Here is a 22,969-nt window from a genome sequence, read left to right on the forward strand (position 1 = left end):
CAATTCCTACAGACACGAGTCAGGAAGATTAGTATGTTGGCTGCACTAGTAACAGTGTGAAACACAAGGATGAGAGCCCTGAAGGGCCTGGTTCTGTGCCAGGGAGGTTTTGATTGTCCCCCAGAAGGGAGCATTCTGCTCAGTAAGCCTTCTAGGGAAGGAAAAGGCCCTAATGAGGTAATAGTTCAGGCGTGAACCTGGAAGGGTTCTCCAAACCCTACTGGGACTTACTGCTAGTGAGGCCCTGATGGCCTCAGCATAAAGCCTATGGAAGAAGACGGGAGTAGGGGCGCCTGGGCAGCTCAGTTGGTTGAGCGTCTGACTTCCGCTCAGGTCATGATCTCACGGTTCGTGGGTTTGAGCGCCACGTTGGGCTCTGTACTGACAGCTCAGAGCCTGGAGCCTGCTTCAGATTCTGTGTCTCTCTCTCTCTGCCTCTCTCCCCCTTGTGCGAGCTCGCTCTCTCAAATATAAACATTAAAAAAAATTTTTTTTTGAAACGAAGAAGAGGAAAGGACCTCCTTTCCTACCCAAATTAGAGATCAAAGAGTTCCTAGATAATTGCAAGCCCCTAAAGGCCAGGTAGGGTCACTCTGTCACCTCATAGCTTTATTGGTATTGCTGAAATGAGGGAATCAGCTCAGATTCCGTGAGGGAAACTTGTCGAGTTCCCTTTGCCCAGGAAGTCACAACTCTTGAGCCTGTTTCCTTGTTTATGAAAGTGTTGAGAATATTAATGTTAACCAGTATATAAACTCAGATACATGTTTTCTCCTCCCCTCATTCCTAGTAACTGACCCATTTTGTTACAGCATGGCCCATTGTCTGAGATGGATGGATGGCTGTGAATCACATTCTGCTTGGCAGTTCACTTGCTCCGGTGATTGTCGCGACCCCAGCTTAGAAGGAGCTCCATCCAGCCCTTTGAGAGGATATTGAAAATGTCCTTCTACAAAGCCTGTCCAGGTGAACACAGTGTGGACTCCTGGTATGATCATTAGACTAAGTGAGGCCCCAGGTTTGCAATCTTACTGCATCACTTGCAAGCTGGATTAACTTTGCACAAATCATTTAATTTATGAGCCTCAATTTTTTTCTTCTACAGAATGGGGCAATACCTGCCCTTTCTGCTATCCAAGTTATTACCAAATCAGATGGTGGTGGTGAAGATGATTTGTAAATTTTAATAATACACAAAGTGTATTTTGCAAAGAAACGACAAAACCGCTGGGACCCCCTGATGACTTTCCTATTAAGATAAGCCCCAGAGGGGCAGCCAACTGATATTTTCTTCTACATTTGGTTTACCTTTTGATTAGTCATTTGTGCTTGGGTCATAGAAAAAGAAAAGGCATGCTCCAGGCTCCAGGCGTGAGCTCTCAGCAGGGAGATAGATCTCTTAGAAACCATCATAGCATAAATGTCTGGACCACATCCTTCCTGCCCTTCCAGATTCTACACGAGTTCTATGAGCCCTTCTGCCAGGACAGGAGTATTTCCAGCATGATTTGAAGATGTAATCTGAGGGGCACTGGTTGCTTTTAACAATGTTTTCCTTGTTTTCTTTCAACATAGAATGATGTCTATATCCTTATTACTGACCCAACAAAATTTTATCATATGTTACTTTGACATTGCTTCAGATATAGCACCATTTTGTGCATTTCTTCTGGGCAGTTTTTTAACAACAGTGCTTGGACTCATGGGAGATTTGGCCCTGGATTTCCTTTCCGAAAAATTTGAAGAGTCAATTGCTCTTTTATTAACTATATTTAAATTATATCTTAAAATACATATTTAGGCATTTTAGAATGGGTTCACCACCCTATCCTTGCTCCCTCCTGTTCAGAGAACAAATGTATTTTTTTTAACGTTTTATTCATTTTTGAGAGAGAGAGAGAGAGACAGCACGCCAGCAGGGGAGGGGCAGAGAGAGGGAGACACAGAATCCGAAGCAGGTTCCAGGCTCTGAGCGGTCAGCACAGAGCCTGATGTGGGGCTCAAACCCATGAACCATGAGATCATGACCTGAGCCGAAGTCAGCCGCTTAACTGACTGAGCCACCCAGGTGCCCCTAGAGAACAAACGTGTTTAAAATGAAGATGGGCTCTTAGGCAAAAGTTATGTATTTTTTTTTCTTGCCCCTTTATTTCAACTTCTTCTCAAGAGTTGAATGGATGGAATTAATTGTAGAAAAATCCGTAATTTTCAAAGAAAAAAAATCACAGTATAAAATACCATTGTAAAGGATATTTATCATGGTACAGAATGAAAAAATACCTTAATGCCCTTAAGGAGAGGCTTAAATAAGTTATACTGCACCCAACTGAAGGAATATGGTGCATTTAACAATTTCTTTTTTTTCTGGAACATATGCCTAGAAATGAGATTGAAAAGAGAAAACTACTAACATTGCTTCTGGATGGGAATCATAAGTGATTAAAATTTTCTTTTTCCTTTTTAAAAAAGCATGTTCTCCTATGGAAAGGTAATACTTGAGTAAAAAACAGTAACAATTATTTTAATAACAAAAGATAATAGAATATTAAGAGAAAAAGGATTTTTAACTTCTGTACATAGCAAAAAGCCTGGTGAGAAACAGACCAAAATGTTGATAATGATTATTTCTTTTATGGCTTTGTATATTTTCCAAAAAGAGCATGGTATTCATAATCGGGGGTAAGAGGGAAGGCATTTTGGAGGGGACCGTTGTCAAAATAGTGTTAGTACTTCCTTCAAACATTATATAACACACGCACTTTTTTTTTTTTTTTCTTTGAGAGCAATTCAGCGTCAGGGGAAATGAAGTCAACTAGCTCTATTAAAACACTGAAGCTATTCTGAATCAATAAAAATCAGCAAGTTCACATAGCAATTCTGATTAACTGTTTCCATTGTGCAGGACAAAGTACAGAGCATTCAGCTTATAAAATTCTGGCCTCCTTTTGTATAGGTGTTCACAGTGACAGCATGGTGAAATGAAAGGGGAGCATTGATTTCGATTCTGCCCACATAGAAAAGTAGAAGCCTGGGGTATTAATGTTCTGGGGTCCCACATGCATTAGAATAAGCCCCACTGTTCTTTCCCTCCCAAGTGCTCCAAGCAAGTCTTTTATTCAGGCTGTGTCACCACTTCAGTTAAAACCTCCTCCTTTTGAGGGACGCCTGGGTGGCGCAGTCGGTTAAGCGTCCGACTTCAGCCAGGTCACGATCTCACGGTCCGTGAGTTCGAGCCCCGCGTCGGGCTCTGGGCTGATGGCTCAGAGCCTGGAGCCTGTTTCCGATTCTGTGTCTCCCTCTCTCTCTGCCCCTCCCCCGTTCATGCTCTGTCTCTCTCTGTCCCAAAAATAAATAAACGTTGAAAAAAAAAAATTAACAAAAACCTCCTCCTTTTGAAATGTGTTGGCCCTTTTTCCCCCCCAATACTCACCCCCACCACACACCCCCCCCCCCCCCCCCCCCCGGCCAGCCATAAAACAGGAGTATTCTAGTGGCTAAGGATGCTCAACGACTAATACTGCTACCCACGTGAATCCAGTCAGGATTCTGACATGGTTTCCATAGTTTCTTTACACTGTCCAAAGTGTGGTACTACACTGTGGGTTGCCACTCCAAAACAGAACAAGCAGAGCAGATGTTTTGTAAAAGTAGGCGATGTATTTGAGGAAGCCGGAGTGGAGAAGCTAAGTGTGACTGTGCAAGCCACAAAAGCTTTTCAGCAACACTCAACAGGTATTTCCAGCTCCTGTTCTTTGTCCCGATGTTAGCTGCTCGGAACAGTGGGAAGCAGGAGACTCCCCCTGGGCTCCTGGAGCTTAGAATTTAGCAGGGTGACAACTGGCACTGGGTGTCTCTGGTGGGTGGAGCCCGAGGTAGCCAGGTCCTGTGCCTTAGGACGGACTGGTTGCTGGGTAAGAGCACTAGAAACACTGGTAGCGGGAGGCTTCTTGAAGGAAGTGACCTTTAAGGGTAAACCCAAAGGATGATTAAGAGCTAGGCCAACGACTGATGCCGCTGTTTCAAGAGTCTGCGAGAGAGAAGTATCCTGGGTTATGGTAATAGGAATGAAATGGAGTCAGAGAAGTAGTGTTTTGGGGGCTAGCGCATATTTACTAGCATATTCAGGTGACTGATTGGATGTTAGGGGTAGGGGTAATTAAGGGACAGGAAGGAGTCCAGGTTCCCCGCTGGGTGGACATTGGAACCTTTCACTGAGATGAGGGCAGTGAGGAGTTTAGTTGTAGACAGATGGAATTTGCCAGCACCAGAGGTATGCACGTGCAGATACCCAGTGGGCAATTGTTATGTGGCTCTGGAAGTTGAGCAGGAAACCCGGGCTGTAGGTGGGGGTGTGGGGCACCAGCATGGAGATAACTGAACCTGTGAGTGTGGCTACGAGGGCCAGGAAGAGCATGTAGAGTGAGCAGAGACGCAGTCTGGGCTGGAGGCTAGGAGCATCCTCTCTTAAGCGGTGGGCAGAGAAAGAAGAGGAATCTAAAGGGGACCCATGGAAAATGCCGCCTTGGCTTGGACAGCAGTCAGCACCGCCCTCCCCTACAGCTTCCTCACATACCTTATCCTATGAGTAAGTGGGACATATTCCTATTTTACAGTTGGAGATACTGCGGTTACGTGACTTAGCCAGTTTCACCCAGAGGCTACCACCTGAAATCCACAAAATTAGGTGCATGTACACTTGTCTGTGTTTTTCCCGGGAGCAAGTATATGGCTTTCATGAGACCTCTGGAAAGGTTCAGAACCACTGTTACTAGTACTATCAACAGTAGGGGCACCTGGCTGGCTCAGTTGGTGGAGCATACAACTCTTGATCTCAGGGTTATGGGTTTGAGCCCCATGTTGGGCAAAGAGTTTACTTAAGAAAATAATACCAGGGGCGCCTGGGTGGCTCAGTCGGTTAAGCGTCCGACTTCGGCTCAGGTCACGATCTCGCGGTCCTTGAGTTCAAGCCCTGCGTCGGGCTCTGGGCTGATGGCTCGGAGCCTGGAGCCTGCTTGGGATTCTGTGTCTCCCTCTCTCTCTGCCCCTCCCCCATTCATGCTCTGTCTCTCTCTGTCTCAAAAATAAATAAATGTTAAAAAAAAATTAAAAAAAAAATACCAACAATAGCTGATCCTTCCCTGGTGCCTACTGTGTGCCAGGCCCTAAGGACTTTACCATTCACCAGACTGTAACTGGGGCAGGACGGGGCAAAGAGCAGTATCGCACATCTCTCCCCTTTCTAATAGTCTCAACTCCTCTGTGTCCCCCCAACCCCCAGGCGGGAGAAAAGACCGCCAATCTGGTCCTCTTTTCTCCCGTGGTGTTTACAGGGGCCGCTTACTGTTACTACTTCCTTTTTTAGAAGGAGAGGAGAACTTCCCCCTACTTTGTCCTAATCTCACTTCAGTCTCCACCTCGACTCCCAGTTTTCCCAAAGGTGACTCCCTTGTTTTGCCATGCTGGGAAGAGATGCTTGGATAGTGGGCAAGAAGCCCCCTCATGCCAAGCTGACTGGTTGTAGGGGCACCAGGGAAGAGCTGTGGCCAGGTCATCAGGACTCCTGCAGCCATGATCCTGGCTTTAGCCTGAGTGATGATGGGTGGGCCCACCAGGTTGCTAAGATGTCCTCAGGGTCTATATGGAAAGGCAGGCACCCTGCAGGGGCCTAGGTGGGCACTGAGGTATGGGGGCCAAGGCATGCATCTTCCCCTCCTAACAGGATAGTACCTGCACTTGGCATTCAGGTTTGTTAACGTGCTTTATGTCTTGCTGTGACTGGTGTGTAAGAACAGGTGTAGAGGATGGCACCCATTTCTTTTACACATTTCACTCCTGGGCTGGACCCTGTGAGGCCAGGGTGAAAACACTGGTGGTACCTTCCCTGGTGTTGCTGTCACACCAGGGAAATTTATGACATTGCGAATTTGCAGGGAAAACAAAAAAAACCCTGGGATACACAGGACCCCCCCCCCCCCACTTCACCCAGAGTTCTCTGAACTTTTTATTCTTATTTATTTCTGTCTTCTAGCAACCTCTCTGGACTGTTCACTTGCTGGATGTGGAAATCCAGCTTCATAGTTTTACACTGGATTGAGGCTTTCGGAGCACACTTCCATCCATAGCTCAGCAATCTATTATCAGAGTTACAGGTCTTGGTTCCTGCTGCTTATCAATCTGTTCCTCCACTTGCTGTTTTTATCGGCCTACTTCGGGCCTCACCAAGAAGAATGTCTTGTTGTACCTGTCCTTTGGGAATCTTTCCTACAACAAATGCTAGATTGTTCTCACTCTCTGGCTTCCTGGTTTGCTATCAGTTAGAGTTGCTGATACTAACAATGTATGTTCAGCTCAGTGCTGACAAAAAAACCAAACCAAAGCAAAAAACAAAATCCCACAGGAACTGCTAGCTGTCCTAGAAGTTTTCAGTCTTAGTGGAACAGACAAAACAATTTTGACAGGAATGCCGCCTTGGAAGATAATGGAATCACCAAACAGTCTGAGTTGCTGGCTGCCTTCTCTTGCCAGGCTACTTTCCCTTTGCTGCTGCTTCTCTTCTAAGAAGCTTCTGGTCACATTCCTCCCTAGAAGGTGGAGGAGGGGAGAGCCAAGACTGTTGAGCACCATTATGCATCAGGTTCTGCATTTGATTTTCAAAATCAACCTGAGGGAAGTTACGCCAGAAATCAAGGAACAGTCAGCTTAGTTTGTGCCTTGCCCCAGTACGTTAGCAAGAAAGTGGCCCTGAAACACATAGGTATCTTGTTGTTAACCCCTGCACCGCGGCCTCCCCTGTTATAAACTCTGTTGTTGTTATTGGAAGCTTTTCATGTCAGTCTCCTTCAGGTTCTGGGTTCCTCCAGGGCGAGGACTGTGTCTTCATGCACACATGAGACGTTCAACTTGTCATTTTATTTCTCTCTCTTCTCTTCCCCTACTCACCACTAAGCACAGGCTTGATTGACTATGCTGTCTAGTGACGTGCTTTGCATTCTCCCTAATTCAAGGACATATTAGTGTTTATGCCACTTGGTTTATTTTTTTTACTTATGTTTTTAAATATAGTTTATTGTCAAATTGGCTTACGTACAACACCCAGTGCTCATCCCAACAAGTGCCCTCCTCAATGCCCATCACCCACTTTCCCCTCTCCCCCACCCTCATCCACCCTCAGTTTGTTCTCTGTATTTAAGAGTCTCCTATGGTTTGCCTCCCTCCCTCTCTGTTGTAACTATTTTTTTCCCCTTCCCTTCCCCCATGGTCTTCTGTTAAGTTTCTCATGATCCACATAGGAGTGAAAACATATGATATCTATCTTTCTCTGACTGACTTATTTCACTTAGCATAATACCCTCCAGTTCCATCCACAAATTGCTGCAAATGTATGCGCCTCGATTTGATTGAGGACATAATAACACATGATACGAATTGTACAAAGCAATAAGTACATTAAGTGCTCATTTGGGTGGTAGCGGAAAGGGTATTAATGAGGGCAGTAGTAGATATGGTAGAAACAGACTTCATAAAAGATGTGGGATCTTGAGCCACGGAGGATAAATAGGATTTGGACCATAAGAGGTTATTAAGCTCCTATCCCATGGTAGGCCTGGTTCTCCATATGGGGAGTGAGGAATCAAGGTAAAGAAGTAACAGATAGAGTGGAGAAGAGCCTTGGCACAGAATTGGGGACTTTCTGGGAGAAGAAACCAAAGCTCAGAGCTGTCACATAAAGAATACTGCATCCTATGGAGAGGTTTAGGCCAGGGGAAGAACTGAACTCTTCTTCCCCCAAAGAATGTTTTTTAGGAGAAGTAAATGAGGGACGGGTGCCGATTGCCAACCATCAATTAGTATTTTTTAGATTCACCCTCAGCAATGCTCCAGTGTCCTCAGGAATAAAATCAGTTTTTAAAAGTGCGAGAAGGACACAGCTTTTCCTGGAGATCTTCCAGCTTTGAGTTAATCAATCGCACTTCTGAAGCTGTGAAATCTTCAGGTATCATACAGGTCCACAGGGGCCTGGAAAGAAAATACTTAGACTCAAAAGGATAACACTCATTTAAATATGTACATAATCAGCAGGCAGGGCTCAGTCTGTGCTCTGAATGAAGAATTGCAAACTTTAGGTCGTAAGTCAAGCTAGGACCCGTGGCAACCATTTAAATTATTTTAATTATTTTCAGGAGAAAATCGGAACCCAGAGAGGTCCAGCCCCTCACCTTGGATCCTATAGTAAGTGGGCTCAAATTGAAGTCTTGGGTCCAAGAACAATGTTTCAAATACATTAAGGTTTAAAGTGGGTGAAATGTCAGCATATCCAAAAAAAAATATCGCTGGTAGGAAACACAGAGCATGGGCATTTGTGCTTGCTTCTAAGAGGGGAAAACGAATGGCCAGGGAACAGGGGTAGGGGAAAGATTTACTATTCACTGAATACCTTTTTGTACCTTTTGAATTTTGTGCTGTGTATATGTTACCTAATCAAAAAAAAAATAATTTATTTTTAAGAGTTCAGCGGAGTCCTAAGTATTGCATTGTGTCCCCCATTGTGTCATGTTTGTGTAAAAAATATATATATATATATATATATTTTTTTTGACGAAGGTTATGTAAATGATTCTGCAGAAGCAAGGTTAAGCACTTTAGAAGTGGTGATGGCAGTTGGTTTCTACTTTGTGGCTAGAACAAGAGGCTCCTGAGCCTTAAGCCAATGCTATTCCAGAGTCCCAACTTCCTGCCAATTTTGATTGTGGCACAATCTGGCAGGATAAAACCCAGAGAAACACAAATCAATTAGCAGTCAGTGATTTCATTCACTTCAGAGCAAGATATGGTCATTAACAAACCGTGATGTCTCTGTTAGTCAAAACTGTCCTTTCCACGACAAGGGAAGATGCAAAGTCGGGAATCCAATGTAACTCACTAGTGAACCCCTTCAATGGCAGAGCCCCGTGCTAGAAGAATCAGGCTGCTCCTTGATCCCAGCGAACTGTTGCCCAGCAGAAGTGTGAAAATGATGTGTCAAAAGGGCAGTGGAACAATGGAAGAGCTAACCATCAGCTGGAGTTTTTCCAAACATAGTATTACGTGAAAGGATAGTCTGTGATGTGTTCCATGGAGATTTAATACATGAATCAAAATGTGAACAAGTGAGAGGAAACTGGCCCAAATTTCCCAAGCCAGTTTTTCTATTGATGCTTCAATTTTAAACTCCAGTTGATATGGAAAATTAGAATGTGGTATGTTAGACTTAAAAAAAATAATTACAATCCTGCTACTTCCTGTGCAGTAGGGAAAAGACTTATTTCTTCACTGGGCATTGAGACCCTAAAGTATTTTGAAGGATACAGAGGTGAGGTTTACTTTCCCCTTAGGTATCTACATATACCCACCTATTAATATTGTTTACAAAAGTATTATTTTAGTGGCTGTTAAACTGCTAAAGTCTAGAGTTACCCTTACTTGCTATTTAGTTTACAGTACATCTTCTAAATGATGTCTTTGAAACAATCTGATAATACTACCATTCATTAACTGCTCACTATATGCGAAGCACTGTGGTAAGTACCTGGTGAATTTTTCCACTCACTTCTCACAACCCCCATGAGGTACTTACAGAGGAAGCTCACAGAAGTTAAATAATTTGTGCTGGTTCACATATGGTAGAGGCAGGGATTCAAATCCAGCATGTTATTCAACAAGTATTTAATGACTGTCTATGTCATGAAAGGTAGAGGATAAACAACCGGGCTAGTCCCTGCCCTCTTGAAGTTTATGATCTTTAGAAGTCTTTGAATTACAAAGTCCATGGTTTTGACATTGACATTATACTACTTTCCTAGGTCTGTGCAAAGAGGAGCCACATTTTCTAAGGCAATTATTCCTAAGAGAAATATGGCAGCCTGAGGGAATCTGGCCAAGCATTTCTGTTCTCCTATCCTCCTTTCTCCATGGCTACTAAAGTCATATTTCTGTTCTGTGCTCAGAAGATAACTTCTGTGCCCTTAAGAAGTATAAAGAGGAGTCTGGAAGCACAGGCTATGGTAACAGATCTGGGTTCCGGACCCAGCTGGTTCATTTACTAGCTGCCTGACCTTGAGCAAGTAATCCCACTGAGCCCTAATTTCCCCCTCTGCAAAAATGTGTGTATTACCATTGCGCGTCCCTGTAGGGTGAACTAAATGAGATGATGAGCCCACCACACAGTACACGTTCAGGAGCAGAGGGTGGCTATTGTTATCAACAGGATTAGGGAGCACAAGAAAACCTCAGGCACATGTGTTATGAAGGTTTGTTTGTGTAGGCGCTTCTAGTTAGCACCCTGTTTGTACAGTCGTGTACAGGTATTCTCTCTCAAATGTGCACGCAATATAGTTGATCCCAGTGTCTGGGGCTTACGTACGCAATAAATATTAATTGAATGAACGAAAGACTAAAGGCAAGGTCAGTCTCAGCAAATTAAGAGGTTCAGATGTGGAGGACATACCTAAAACAGTCGATACAATTCCTCTCCTAAGCTTATGCCACTATGGTCCCGGAGCCCCCTTCAAGTTTCACTGAACTTCGAATGTAAATGCAAATTGGCATAAACATAAATATAAACGGGTATACGTATATTCAGGCCTCACCGTGTAGCTGTGAGATCAGATAAAACGCTGGATGGGAAAGTCATTGTAAATGAACCTCCTCTACAAACGTGAGTGTGGCTGGGTAGCAAAGTCGGCCCACGCCCACGCAGCAGTGGCAGGCGCCAAGCCCCCGCTCCGCCCCCTCTTCCTGGTTTTTCCCGGCAATCCGCCCCTCCGGCGTCATGTGACAGGGGTGCCCTGCCGGGCCGAGTTCCTGATTGGCTCGGCTGCAGAGCGTCTCGCGATTGGCCCGAGGCCGGCGGGCCCCCGCCTCCCTCCTCCTCCTCGCCGCGGCCCACGTGAGGGGGGCGAGTCACGCGATTTCCGGGAACCCGTCAGGAAGGACATAAACAAAACAAACCGAGGCAGCATGGAGAGGGGCCGCGGCCCCTGCAGCGGAACCGGACCGAGCCCCTGAGCCGCCCCCACACGCACAGGTGAGCTCCGTTGCCCTCCGCCCAGATCCCGCAGGGGTCTGGGCTGGAGGACTAGCCAGGCGAGGGGCGGAGGAGGGCCGCTGGCCTACGAGGCAGCAGCGCCGGGGCTCTGAGCCGGGCCGGCGCGGGGCGGGGGCCGGGACCAGGGCCGAGTCTGGGGGCGCGCGGGCTTCAGGCTGCCGCCTGCCGGTCACGGGGTCCCCGGTTCCCCTCCCCCACCCCCGGCCCGGGACGGTTATATAAAAGCGCGGGGCGGCGGTAGAGGGGACCCACGGGTGGGCGGCAGGGTAGACCGGGGGTGGGCAGCTCCAGGCGTCTGTCCTGCCAGGCCGCCCGGCCCTTCACTGTTGCCTCCAAGCCCGGGGCCGTGGCTGCCGGCAACCGGCCTGTCAGAGAAGCGAGCGGGTGGGAGGGGCCGGAGAAGGGAGGGGAGGCGAGGCTGGCGGGGGAGGAGAGAGAGGGGCGTGTGAGGAAGGGCCGGGTCCACTAAGGTTGGAACCGTGCAGGCAAGAGACTAGGAAGCGCGAGCTGGGGGTGGGGGGGGCTCCAAGCAGGGGTGTCTCTGGGGTAGCCGCTCCCCCTTCCCGTCTCCGCCCCAGAGACGGGCGAGAGGGGCCTCCCTCCCGGGATTTGTTTATATGTCTTCTCAAAGCAGCTTGAAGCGGCTCGTAGGCGGAGCCCTCAGCGCGGAGTGGCAGGCCGTTCGGCCCAATGGGGCAGGCGGACGGAGACTGCCGCGCCAATGAGCTTGGGGGAGGCGGTGCCGCGGACCCCCCCCCCTCCCCCAGTTGGTTTGGCTGTGCCGGGGGGTGGGCCGGGTGGGGCGGCCATGTTAGATGGGAGGGGACCGGTGGTGGTGGGTCACTGAGAGGGGAGGAGACAGGGCAAAGGGCGAGGGAGCCGGGCCGGGGGCGTTTCGGGTGTCCGAAGGCGAGTCCGATCGGACCAGGAAGTAGCTCAGGGGAGCCAGACCCCGACCCACCGCTCTCCCCTCCCGAGCAGAGGAGGCAGGGAAGTACCGAGGGCAGTCTAGCCGCCCATGGGGGTGGTTCCTGGGACTAGATGGAGCTCAATCTCTGGATTCTCCCTCTTTCTCTGCCCTACCCTTCCTGACAAACACGGCCGCCAAACCCTGTAATTGCTCTCTTCTAATCCAAGAAAGCAAACCTTTTTGCTGTTTTCTGAGCGGGCTTGAGCCTTACGACTACCTTAAGAAGGTACTTGGATAACTAGCGGTCTGAATTTCGGCACAAGGCCTCAGATAGAGGCAGGCAGTGAGGAGGAAGTTCTGCTTCTCTGGATTTTGCACAGAAGCCGGGACTAGAAAAAGCCGAGAAAGTTAAGAGCTGGGTGGGGTTTCCATGTTTTCATCAGGGTACCTTCTGAAGGTCGCCCCCGCACTTGCTTGTCCAGTCTTAGGAGTAATTTGCCCCTCCTGCTAACATAAATCTGTAGCTCACGTGAATCAATTTCATGAGAAAACAGCCTTCAGAAAATTATTTACATTTGAAGGCTCTTTAGGAGTTTGTCTTCTGAATATCCTGCAGGTGAGGAATAGGATCAAGATCTGACTTACTTCCTTTTTAAAAAGCAGAAGAGAAGACTTTTGTGTAAATCTGGTCATCTGTGGTAAACTGGTCGTCACTTGATTGTACTGTTAAATATTTCCCCCCGTTTTCTTTTTATCCAAAATAGCTAGGGAAGCACCAAAGATGAAGGGGGGAGATGGTATGAGTAGTTAGAAAATCAGTTATTTTACTTTGTTTCCTGGTTATTTTGGCATCCCGTCGCCTTATGAAATGCTTGATTTAGATTTATGTTCACGTCACCTTACAACCTGTAACTGCACTGGTATTGTCGAGGGTACCAGGCTGCGTGTTGATGCATCTTTGGGTAAACACTTAGGGTATCAAGCAGAGGCTATTCAAGAGTTGTCTGTATTTACGAATAGGCCTTATCTCCTATTGTAACTGGAGAATAATAATAATCGGTAAATAAATGATTTGTCAATTTCTGTATTAATTGGACATGATAGACTCAGTACTGTTAAGAATGATATGTAAAAATGTAATCCCTGATTTTTTAACAGACGTCAGTTCTTAAATACAACTTTTATAGCAAGAAAGTATTAGCTTTTTTTTTTTTTTCTTATTTGAAGAATGGCATAAAGAGGGGTGCCTGGCTAGATCAGTGGGTAGATCATGCCGCTTTTGATCTCGGGGTCAGGTTCAAGCACTACATTGGGCCTAGTGCTTACTTAGATAAAATAAATGAAGAATGGCAAATAGATCCAGCAGGACTTAACTTGACTGTAATTCTTCCCTATGACTTACATACCAACTTTGGGATTTTTAGACTAGTAAGCATAGAAGAGGCTGAATACATCCAGAAGAAGAGATTTTGGATGTTCCACTTACCATCCCATTCTCTGTCGTGACAGGTGAAAGCAAACTTAGAAAGATTATGGCCTACTTTGTTTACTGGTTCACTGTGTGTGGGCTCTTGGATGCCAGCTTAAGGAGTAAAAGAATAACTTGCATGGTTCCCTGGTGGTGGTGAACTATACAAGTGACAGTGAAAGTCAGTAAGTTTGTATGTTTATTCTATTAATGTAACACAGTTTTTAAAAGATTAAGAGTTGAATCCACCATTTGCTTTGAAAGTTTAGTTTTTAGCCAAGATTGACAATTATATGACTTGGAATGAATCAGCAGAGGTTTGCTTCCCTGTGGGTTTTGACTTGGATGTTTTGGGGAAGAATTCTCTTTCATTGTATTCAGTAGTTCATCATCCAGGCTAGGTAAACTCTTAGGCGACATAATTTGTCAGGTCATTAGTCTGATGATTTTAAGATAGGGGTTGACAGACTTTTTCTGTTCAGGGTCAATTAGTAAATACGTAGGCTTTGTGGGCCATGTAGTCTCTGGCCCAACTACTCAGCTCTGCAAATTGCATGAACAGCCATAGACAATTTGTTTGGGGCTGTATTGTAATAAGATTTATTTACACGAGCCAGTTGTGGTTGAAGGTTGTAGTTTGTCAACCTCTGTTCTAAGATATCAGTCACTGGGTTTTAATTACTTAGATGTCTAGATATTGCAGCCTATATGAACATGCATCAAAAGTAGTAATTGGAACACTTGTAGAATGTACGTATCTCTTGAAGAACTTTTAGAATAAGAGCACATGGGAGCATTTTGTATTCTATATTTTTATATCATTTGTGGATAGATGTTTTCCTGAAAAGACATTTTAAAGCAAATGTTGGAATATTAAGTCCTATTTATTTTAGAGATGCATTCTGACTGAAAAGATTTTGCTTTTTAAGGTATGATACCTAAGAACCTTAATACAGTCGAGAGTATGGTCCTATTGATACCTAAAAGTGCATTTAGGTTATCATGCCTAATAAAACTGTGTATAGCTGTTTGAAGAGATGTCAGTGAATTCGTCCACACACTTAGCTCTTATATACATCATGCAGTTAATTTGGAAGCCACACTGATAGTGCCATTGCCTGAGATGTTTGTGAAATTACCTAAATAGGGTTGGGTACTTTTTCACACAAGACCCCAAAATGTACAGATTGCTACCCCTTCCCTTCCTTGGAAAACGTCAAGTGGTGCTAAGTGCCCACTGAAGCCGAGATGCCAAAACCTAAAAATACTACACAGGCATATACTTAATTTTCTCATGGGTGGCTTTTTGCTTAGTTTCTGTGTAGTATTTCTCCAGTTTTGTTGACTTGAACTGGATTTCAATTGCTAGCATGACAGTTGAGAAAGGAGAATATATTGATCTCTTAAAACTGATAAGCATCATGTGGCCTATAATCTTTTTTCTAGTTAACCTGCTGTTTGCCTGGGTGACTGTGGGTAATCCAGTTTATTAATTTGTGATGGGAGAGATTAATATTTTCTGTCTCACAGTGGGATTGGGAAAGTGTCAGTTACTGTATTCCCAAGCTTTTCTACTTTGAATATGCTAATACTTCCAGCTGCTTGGAACCACCTCTCAAATCTCTCTTCCGGTTTTTTTTCTCATAGTTTAATTGCCTTTCAATTTATCTTTATTAGTACTTGTTCTACTCTACAGTATTTATCTACTCATTTATCTCATCTACCTGGTGAGCAACTTGAGATCAGAGTCTGCCTCTTTATTTCTATATCCCCAGTGCCTCACCCTGTGCCCAACATCTTTTAGTGCTTGTGAACTGTTTAATTAAATGAGTAAATCGGTGCCTGGGTGGCTCAGTCGGTTAAGCATCCAACTTCAGCTCAGGTCATGATCTCACAGTTCGTGGGTTTGAGCCCCACATCAGGCTCTGTGCTGACAGCTCAGAGCCTGGAGCCTGCTTTGGATTCTGTGTTTCCCTCTCTCTCTGCCCCTCCCCGGCTCATACTCTCTCTCTTTCTCTCTCTCTCTCTCTTTCTCTCTCTCTCTCCCTCTCTCTCCCTCTCTCTCTCAAAAATAAATAAACATTAAAAAAATTTAAATAAATGAGTGAATTGCTAAAGATTGCTTATCTGGAAGGCAGTAAGTCAGTTTGCTATTGGTAGAGATGTTGGGCTTAGTTGGAAGGGAGGAATTAATCACCATCTATTTCACTTAAAAATTGACCTTTTAAGAAAGTTTATGTAAAAGCTATTTTGATGATGTCTTAAAATCTCTTGGATTCTTAAAAAATTTTTTCAGATACATTCTATTAGTTAAATTTGTTGAATATTCCTTCTAGACACATGCATACAGATATGCACGCGCACACACATAAAACCCCTGTGCCTTGTCCTTTGGATTTGTCATTAGCTCTTGGCACACTTGGTCTCTGAGTGTTTGGCAAATGTGAGTGGAACCTCTTATTTCTTAGAGGTTTGTGATAATTGTTCATCTGTATAGCAGTGTTCCTTGTCTTGGGGAAGCACTGTAAAATCGTTCTTGCTACTAAGTCTGGTTCATCCCAGTGGGGACAGTTAGACTCAGAGTTTGTTGCAGGGGACTGCAGTGCTACTTGGTGACTGCAGTACCATCCCGTTCCTCTGCCAGCCAAGCCTTACATGCTTTTTCACCAGTTCATGACCTTTCTTCCAAAACGGAACTTTACTCCCTAAACGACTTTCTAAACTGCTCATCTCCCCACTGATTCCCAGCAATTCTGATCATCCTCCTGTTCTGTCCATTTTTTTCCCTCTGTTATTCTGTCCTCTTAACACCAAACCCACTTTTACATATTTTGTTACAAAGTCATGTTTTACTTATTTATCCTTGGGTGTTGACTTTGACAGTTTCCCTGTGAAAGCATTATGAGCGTGCTGATTTTGTTCCCTCCAGTTTTCTTCAGATTCTTTTTGTACACTTATTTTCTTTAGTATATGATGTTCTGCCTTTGAGGGTTTAAGGTGCTTTTTTTTTTGTTTTTTATTTCAGAGAGGAAATTCCTTCTTTGACTACTACACGCTATTCCTGATGCAGTTTGCCTTCTCTTTATGTTTTTGTCATTCACTGGAAATTTAAAGCATTACAAAAATAAAACTTTAAGGGGCATCTGGATGGCTCAGTCTAAGTGTTCAACTCTTGATCTTGGCTTAGGTCATGATCTCATGGTTCGTGTGATCAAGCCCTGTGTCAGGCTCTGTGCTGACAGCGTGGAGCCTGCTTGGAATTCTCTCTCTCTGCCCCTCCCCTGCTTGAATGCTCTCTCTCTCTCTCTCTCTCTCTCTCTCAAAATAAATAAACTTAAAAAAATATGTTAAAAAAAAAAGTTGACCATGGGCCAGTTAAAAGAAAATAAAACTGCAAAAGGGTCCTTTATGGTATGGGGAGGAAGTAGGGGTAGGCCATGTGGGCTCTTGTTCAAAAGATTCACTGTAGAATTCCTTTAAACAGCAAGGCTTCTAGCTTCCTACTTGTGATGTATAAGATGTATAAAATTTCCTACTTGTAAAAAGACTTCACAGTTTTTTTAAATGCTTTTTAGTAAGGGTTTTCATCCTTCCTATTGAATGCTCTACTGGAGTTGCTCATAGACTAATAGAGGAGACAGACATTGCAGTTCAACAGGATAGCATTTAGAACAACATGTTCTGAAGATATGGAAGAGGCACTACTAACTCTGCCTGTGAAAGTTGGAGAAACTTCACGGAAAAGGTCCATTTGAACTGGGTTTGGTTTTTTTTTTAATACTTATTTTTGAGAGAGAGAGTGCGCGCGCGAGCAGGGGAGGGGCAGAGAGAGAGGGAAACAGAATCCCAAGCAGGCTCCAGGCTTTGAGCTGTCAGCTCACACAGGGCTTGTACCCACAGACCACCGTGAGATCATGACCTGAGCCGAAGTCAGACACTTAACCCACTGAGCCACCCAGGTGCCCCCGAACTGAGTTTTGAAGACCAGCAAAGGAAGCATTCTAGTCCAGTCAAGGAGGTATAAAAGGGGTATGCGGGGCACCTGGCTCAGCTGGTAGAGAATGTGACTCTTGATCTTGGGTTCAAGAGTTCAAGCCCCACGTTGGGTGTAGAGCCTACTTAAAAAAATGAAAGATGATGTATGCAATTTGTGGGATAGGCTTGGGTATGAGAAGGCTTCGCCTAAGGCAGGGTCATGGAGAGGGGATAGATGGAAGGGGAGGAGACAACTTGGTGAGATTTAGGAGGAAAGTGCTTTTTTGTTTTCCCCTTGTTCTCTACTTCTCCTGGGCCTGCTCTATACTGCCAGGTCTCTGGTCTCTTTTCTCTGTAGCTCTGACTTTGATTAGATGCTCTCTTTCCCCATAGTTGTTAGTTTTTCTTTTAGTCCTTCATCAAGATCTAACATATCTCCTTTCTCTCTTACAGTTTGTCAGTACCACCATACCTTTTATTCTGACCAAATGTGTCTCTTGCCTTTATTTTACCTCCTTGCTTGCATCCCTTTCTTTATTCCCTTTGAGTTTCTTTTCACCTTTTTTTGACTCTTGCTTTTCCTTTTCATTTTGCTTTATTTAAAAACAAAAAACACTTTCACGCATTTTCTTTCTGCTTATTTTGCATTTGAGCAGTAATATATGTCTGAGTTGATTTCCTGTTGGGAAGTCTTGTGAAATCAACTTGTCTTTGATACCTATCCAAGTACTGATTATCCATCTCTATGAATTTCCTTTTATGAAGCATTTTCTTTGTATTCAGAGATGCCATTTCTCATAGGTTACAATGCAGAATATAATCACTTATAGGTTTTGTTTTCTATCTCTTATGCACCTTAAAATTATTCTACGATGAGATCCAATTCATATATCACCTTTTCCTGACGTTTTCCCGAAATTACCCAAGTAGAGATGATAGTACTCTTCTCTGTAGTTTCATAGTATTTTCTAAACACCTCTTTTTAAGTCAGCTTTATTGAGGTATAATTTGCATAAAATAAAGTTCACCTAATTTTTAGTTTTGACAAATGTATGCAGTCATCTAATTACCTGTGCAGTCATGATAACAGAACATTCTCAAAAAGTTCCCTCATGACCCTGCTTCACCTCTGGCCCCCAATCACTGATTTACTTCCTATTACTATAGTTTTCTCTTCCTGGAATTTCATTTCATTTATTTATTTGTTAATGTTTATTTTGAGAGAGAGTGTGTGCGCGCAGAGTGGGGAGGGGCAGAGAGAGAGGGAGACACAGAATCTGAAGCAGGCTCCAGGCTCCAAGCTGTCAGCCCAGAGCCTGACATGGGGCTCAAACCCACAGTCCACAAGAGTGTGACCTGAGCTGAAGTGGGACCTTTAACTGACTGAGCTACCCAGAGGCCCCTCCTGGAATTTCATTTAAATGCAGTCATAGGGGCGCCTGGGTGGCGCAGTTGGTTAAGAGCAGTCGGTTAAGCCTCCGACTTCAGCCAGGTCATGATCTTGCGGTCCGTGAGTTCGAGCCCCGCGTCAGGCTCTGGGCTGATGGCTCAGAGCCTGGAGCCTGTTTCCGATTCTGTGTCTCCCTCTCTCTCTGCCCCTCCCCCGTTCATGCTCTGTCTCTCTCTGTCCCAAAAATAAATAAACGTTGAAAAAAAAAAATTTTTAAATGCAGTCATAGAATGTGTTGTCTTTTGAGTCTGTCTGCTTTTCCTTAACATAATGCTTTTGAGATTTCATGTCATTTCAAGTATCAGTTGGGTACTTGTTACTGTATAGATGTACCACAATCTGTCCATCCATTTTGGGTTTGCTTCCAGATTTTAGGCCATTGTGAATAAAACTGTTATAACCATTCATGCGCAGATCTTTTAAATACTTCTTTTATCATTAACTGTCTTTGATTTGGAGGTCCAGTTGCAGAATGCTTACGAGTAAAAGTCCTGGAGTTAACTGTATTCACAAACAGACTTTTTGCTTGTGCTGTGGTTTTTGGCAATGTGTTAGCTTAGATACCTCATCTGTAAAATGCAATTGGTAGAGATTGGAGCAAGCTGGAGAGCACAGGCCAGTTTAAAGGGATAACTCATTTCAGTTTGAGTGATTCAGTTCAAGTGATCTTGCTGGAAATATGTACCCAATGACTACCCCCCCCCCCAAGAGAGTGGCATTTGTTAACAGGATTCAGAAATTTTATATGAAATTTCCAATTTAAATGCTGGTAGTTAAAATTAAATTTTTTTAATTAATTTTTTTCATTTTAATTTTTTCATTTTAATGTTTTTCATTGTGTGAGCCGAACAAAACCCGTATGTAGGCATTGATTTGTGGCTCCAGTTGGAGACCTTTGTTTTAAATCTTCAGTTAACTTTGTGTTTGTTTTAAATAGTGTATATTCCTGGTAGAGTGAACTTGGTAGGATCTTGCTCCCTAGTAGCTTAGCATAATAACTTGTGGTTGTCCAACCTCCCCAGTGAAAAACGAATGAATTACTATAAATGAATTTCATTCTTTTCTCTGGTAGGATTATCAGAATTCTGAGTGTCTGATGGGAGGGTGGGATCAGATTCTTTTTACTTTTGGTACTTCTTTGATAGTGGCTCATTCTATTCAAAGTTCTGTTTTCCTGGCAATTGAGATAGTCCATCTCCTTTGGTTTATTCTGAACCCTATTGAGACAAGTATAATATAGACTGTGTGTATTTATTAGGAACTGTGTAAGGTACTACGGATATAAAGATAAGTTTTAGGGGCGCCTGGGTGGCGCAGTCGGTTAAGCGTCTGACTTCAGCCAGGTCACGATCTCACGGTCCGTGGGTTCGAGCCCCGCGTCGGGCTCTGGGCTGATGGCTCAGAGCCTGGAGCCTGTTTCCGATTCTGTGTCTCCCTCTCTCTCTGCCCCTCCCCCGTTCATGCTCTGTCTCTCTCTGTCCTAAAAATAAATAAACGTTGAAAAAAAAAAAAAGATAAGTTTTAAATGTTAAGTCCATTCTCTTGAGTTACCCATAATCTATGGTGAAGCTAATATAACTATAAAAAAGATAAACTGTATGTAATTGGACAATTAGAGCTATAATCTCTCTGAAGAAAGCCTTTCCCTCTTGTAATTTTCTTGCCAGTTTTTTTTTTTTTTAAGATTTTTTTAAGTGATCTCTACACCCACTGTGGAGCTTGAATTTACAATCCTGAGATCAAGAGTCACATGCTCCACTGATTGAGCCACCCAGTCACCCCTACTTGCCAGTTCTTTATTGTTGTGTTGTGTTGTGTTTTTCTTTTCTTTTCTTTCTTTATTTTAACTGTTTATTTTTGATAGAGCACGTGTGCACACGGGGGTGGGAGGAGGAGGGGCAGAAAGAAAGGGGGACAAAAGATCCGAAGCAGGCTGTGCTGACAGCAGGGAGCCCAATTTGGGGCTCGAATTTGCTAACGGTGAGATATGACCTGAGCCGCAGTCGGCAGCTCCACTGACTGAGTCACCCAGCTGCCCTTATTTTATTTTTAAGTAATCTCTACACCCACTGTAGGGCTCAAACTTACAACCCAGAGATCAAGAGTCACACTCTATCGACTGAGCCAGCCAGGTGCCCTGCCAGCTCTTTATTGTGTACAGAGATGACTAGCTGGCAGCTTTATGAATTACTTTGTAAATCCGAAGATTCTTTTGCTGATTAAACCAGCATAATTGACACTGACCCTCATAAACCAGGACAAGGATGTTAAATGACCTGTGTTGCCTGTGTATACCTTATACATCCTAGTGCCAAGCAGTTGAGTTTTTGTGATAATTAAGTGTGGAATTTAGACAATCTAGGACTCTGAGTTGAGTTTGGGTGTATACCTTAAGTAGCTGCAACGCCCCAGGATTATTTTATAACAAGGAAGAAATCTTAGAATAAAAAATAGCCACAATTTATTGAGTAGCTATTTATCTGTTTTGTGCCAGGGCACATATTAATGTGAATCACAAAATCCCTGCAAAGTGAGATGGGGAATTCTTGTATTTAGAAATAAAAGAAGCCAAGTAAGAATCTAGAATGAAATTCCAAATACTCATAAAGCAGAAACTTTTATTTTGAATCTAGAGTTTGCTTCTCACAGAGCAAGCCTTTGGAGTACTAGAGCCAAAGTGCCAGCCTTTCTCAGTGTTGAAAGAAAAGACTGCAAAAAACTATTCACAACCTCTTTGTAGCCTTATGCCCATAACCCCTGTACCTGCTGTTCTGTAGTCTTGTGCCAGTGGTGTAGCTCATTTCACACAATAGAATTTGAAGAGGATTTCAAAATTGTTGTATATATTTTTGCTACTTTTCAAAAGTGTCCAACCTGGGAAAGGAGGGAGGAAACGAAGTTTGAAGAAGAGCCCAGATCGCTGATAATGAGTGCTGAAGTTGTTAGGGTATGTCCAGCGTGTCTCGTGATGGTTATTCTGCTGGAATCTTGCAGGATGGTTCAAGCGTGTTTGCTTACACCACTGTCTGTGTCTATGCTACGACCTTTAATCCTGCGGGTTCCTTTTTACACTTTGTAGTTCTGCTGAAGAGTTCAGAAAACGAAAGGATTCTTTAAAATTTCAGCGTTTAACCTGCAAAAATATCTTGTTTTAATTAAAAATGGGAGTGGGAAGAGACAGAACAGTGTAACATGTATCAGTCCAGTGCCTTAATTCAGTTGGTTTAAATAAAATTTAATCCTACTCCTTCCTCTTCCCTCTCCTCACTAAAGAAGAATTCTCTCTGGTCTTCAGAATTGACTGGAATTCAAATAATACTTTTCCTGGTTGTGTAAAAGAAAATTCAGGAGTACAATTTAAAATATTTTTATTATATGACACTACAGTGATTCAAGACTCAAATTAACAAGCTACTACTAGATAACTTCAGAGCACATAAAAGATGATCAATAAATATACAGTGCCCTTGAATATCATGTGGGTCAGGGGCACTAACCTTCCCCTCCCATGCAGCTGAAAACCGTGTGTAACTTTTGACTCTCCCAAAATTTATTGATAGCCTGCTGTTGACAAGAAACCTTACCGATAACATAAACAATTGATTAGCACGTATTTTGTATGTTGTATATATTATATACTGTATTCTTACAATAAAGTAAGCTGGAGAAAAAAATGTTCTTAAAATCATAAAGAAGGGAACATACTTTTACAGTACTGTACTTATTGAAAAACATTTATGCATAAGTAGACCCACACAGTTCAAACCCATGATCCAAGGGTCAGTTGTATACTAAATGACTGACTTCTCTGTATGTAAAGAAAGTTGCACCTCTGACTCCTTATCCAGAAAGACCTGTGATCTTAGGGGATTTCCCATTCATTGTCCGTCGGCTCTTGTCTGGATGCCTGTCCTGGGAAAGGCATTGCTTTTGGCACTGTTGTGAAATAGAGATGGTCGTTCTCAAAGATTTTACGATCTGATAGTGGAGACAAGGGATTGAGGAGGAGGAAGAGAAAAGCCATTATGAGCAAAGGCATAAAAGGCCAGAGCCTCACTGTTGGAAATTCCTGGTGGAATGAAG

The 22,969-nt window shown here is 43.8% G+C and overlaps 1 protein-coding gene and 1 long non-coding RNA gene across 2 annotated transcripts in view; both read left to right on the forward strand.

The window, feature by feature from the left end:
- The first annotated feature begins 451 nt into the window (after positions 1–451).
- Positions 452–6,378, forward strand: LOC121011132 (uncharacterized). Its single transcript, XR_005781505.1, has 2 exons — positions 452–1,006; positions 6,029–6,378. It is a non-coding gene; the product is annotated as an uncharacterized LOC121011132 (long non-coding RNA).
- Positions 6,379–10,933: 4,555 nt separating this feature from the next.
- The window catches only part of CREBRF (CREB3 regulatory factor), a 58,509-nt gene continuing 46,473 nt past the window's right edge, over positions 10,934–22,969 (forward strand). Inside the window, exon 1 of the mRNA XM_040445187.1 lies at positions 10,934–11,062. The gene's annotated coding sequence lies outside the window, so the exon portion shown is untranslated. The remainder of the gene's footprint in view (positions 11,063–22,969) is intronic.

This window comes from Herpailurus yagouaroundi, unplaced genomic scaffold (genome assembly GCF_014898765.1).
Source record: "Herpailurus yagouaroundi ecotype Mexico unplaced genomic scaffold, PumYag 29, whole genome shotgun sequence".
In the NCBI taxonomy this organism is placed as follows: domain Eukaryota; kingdom Metazoa; phylum Chordata; class Mammalia; order Carnivora; family Felidae; genus Herpailurus; species Herpailurus yagouaroundi.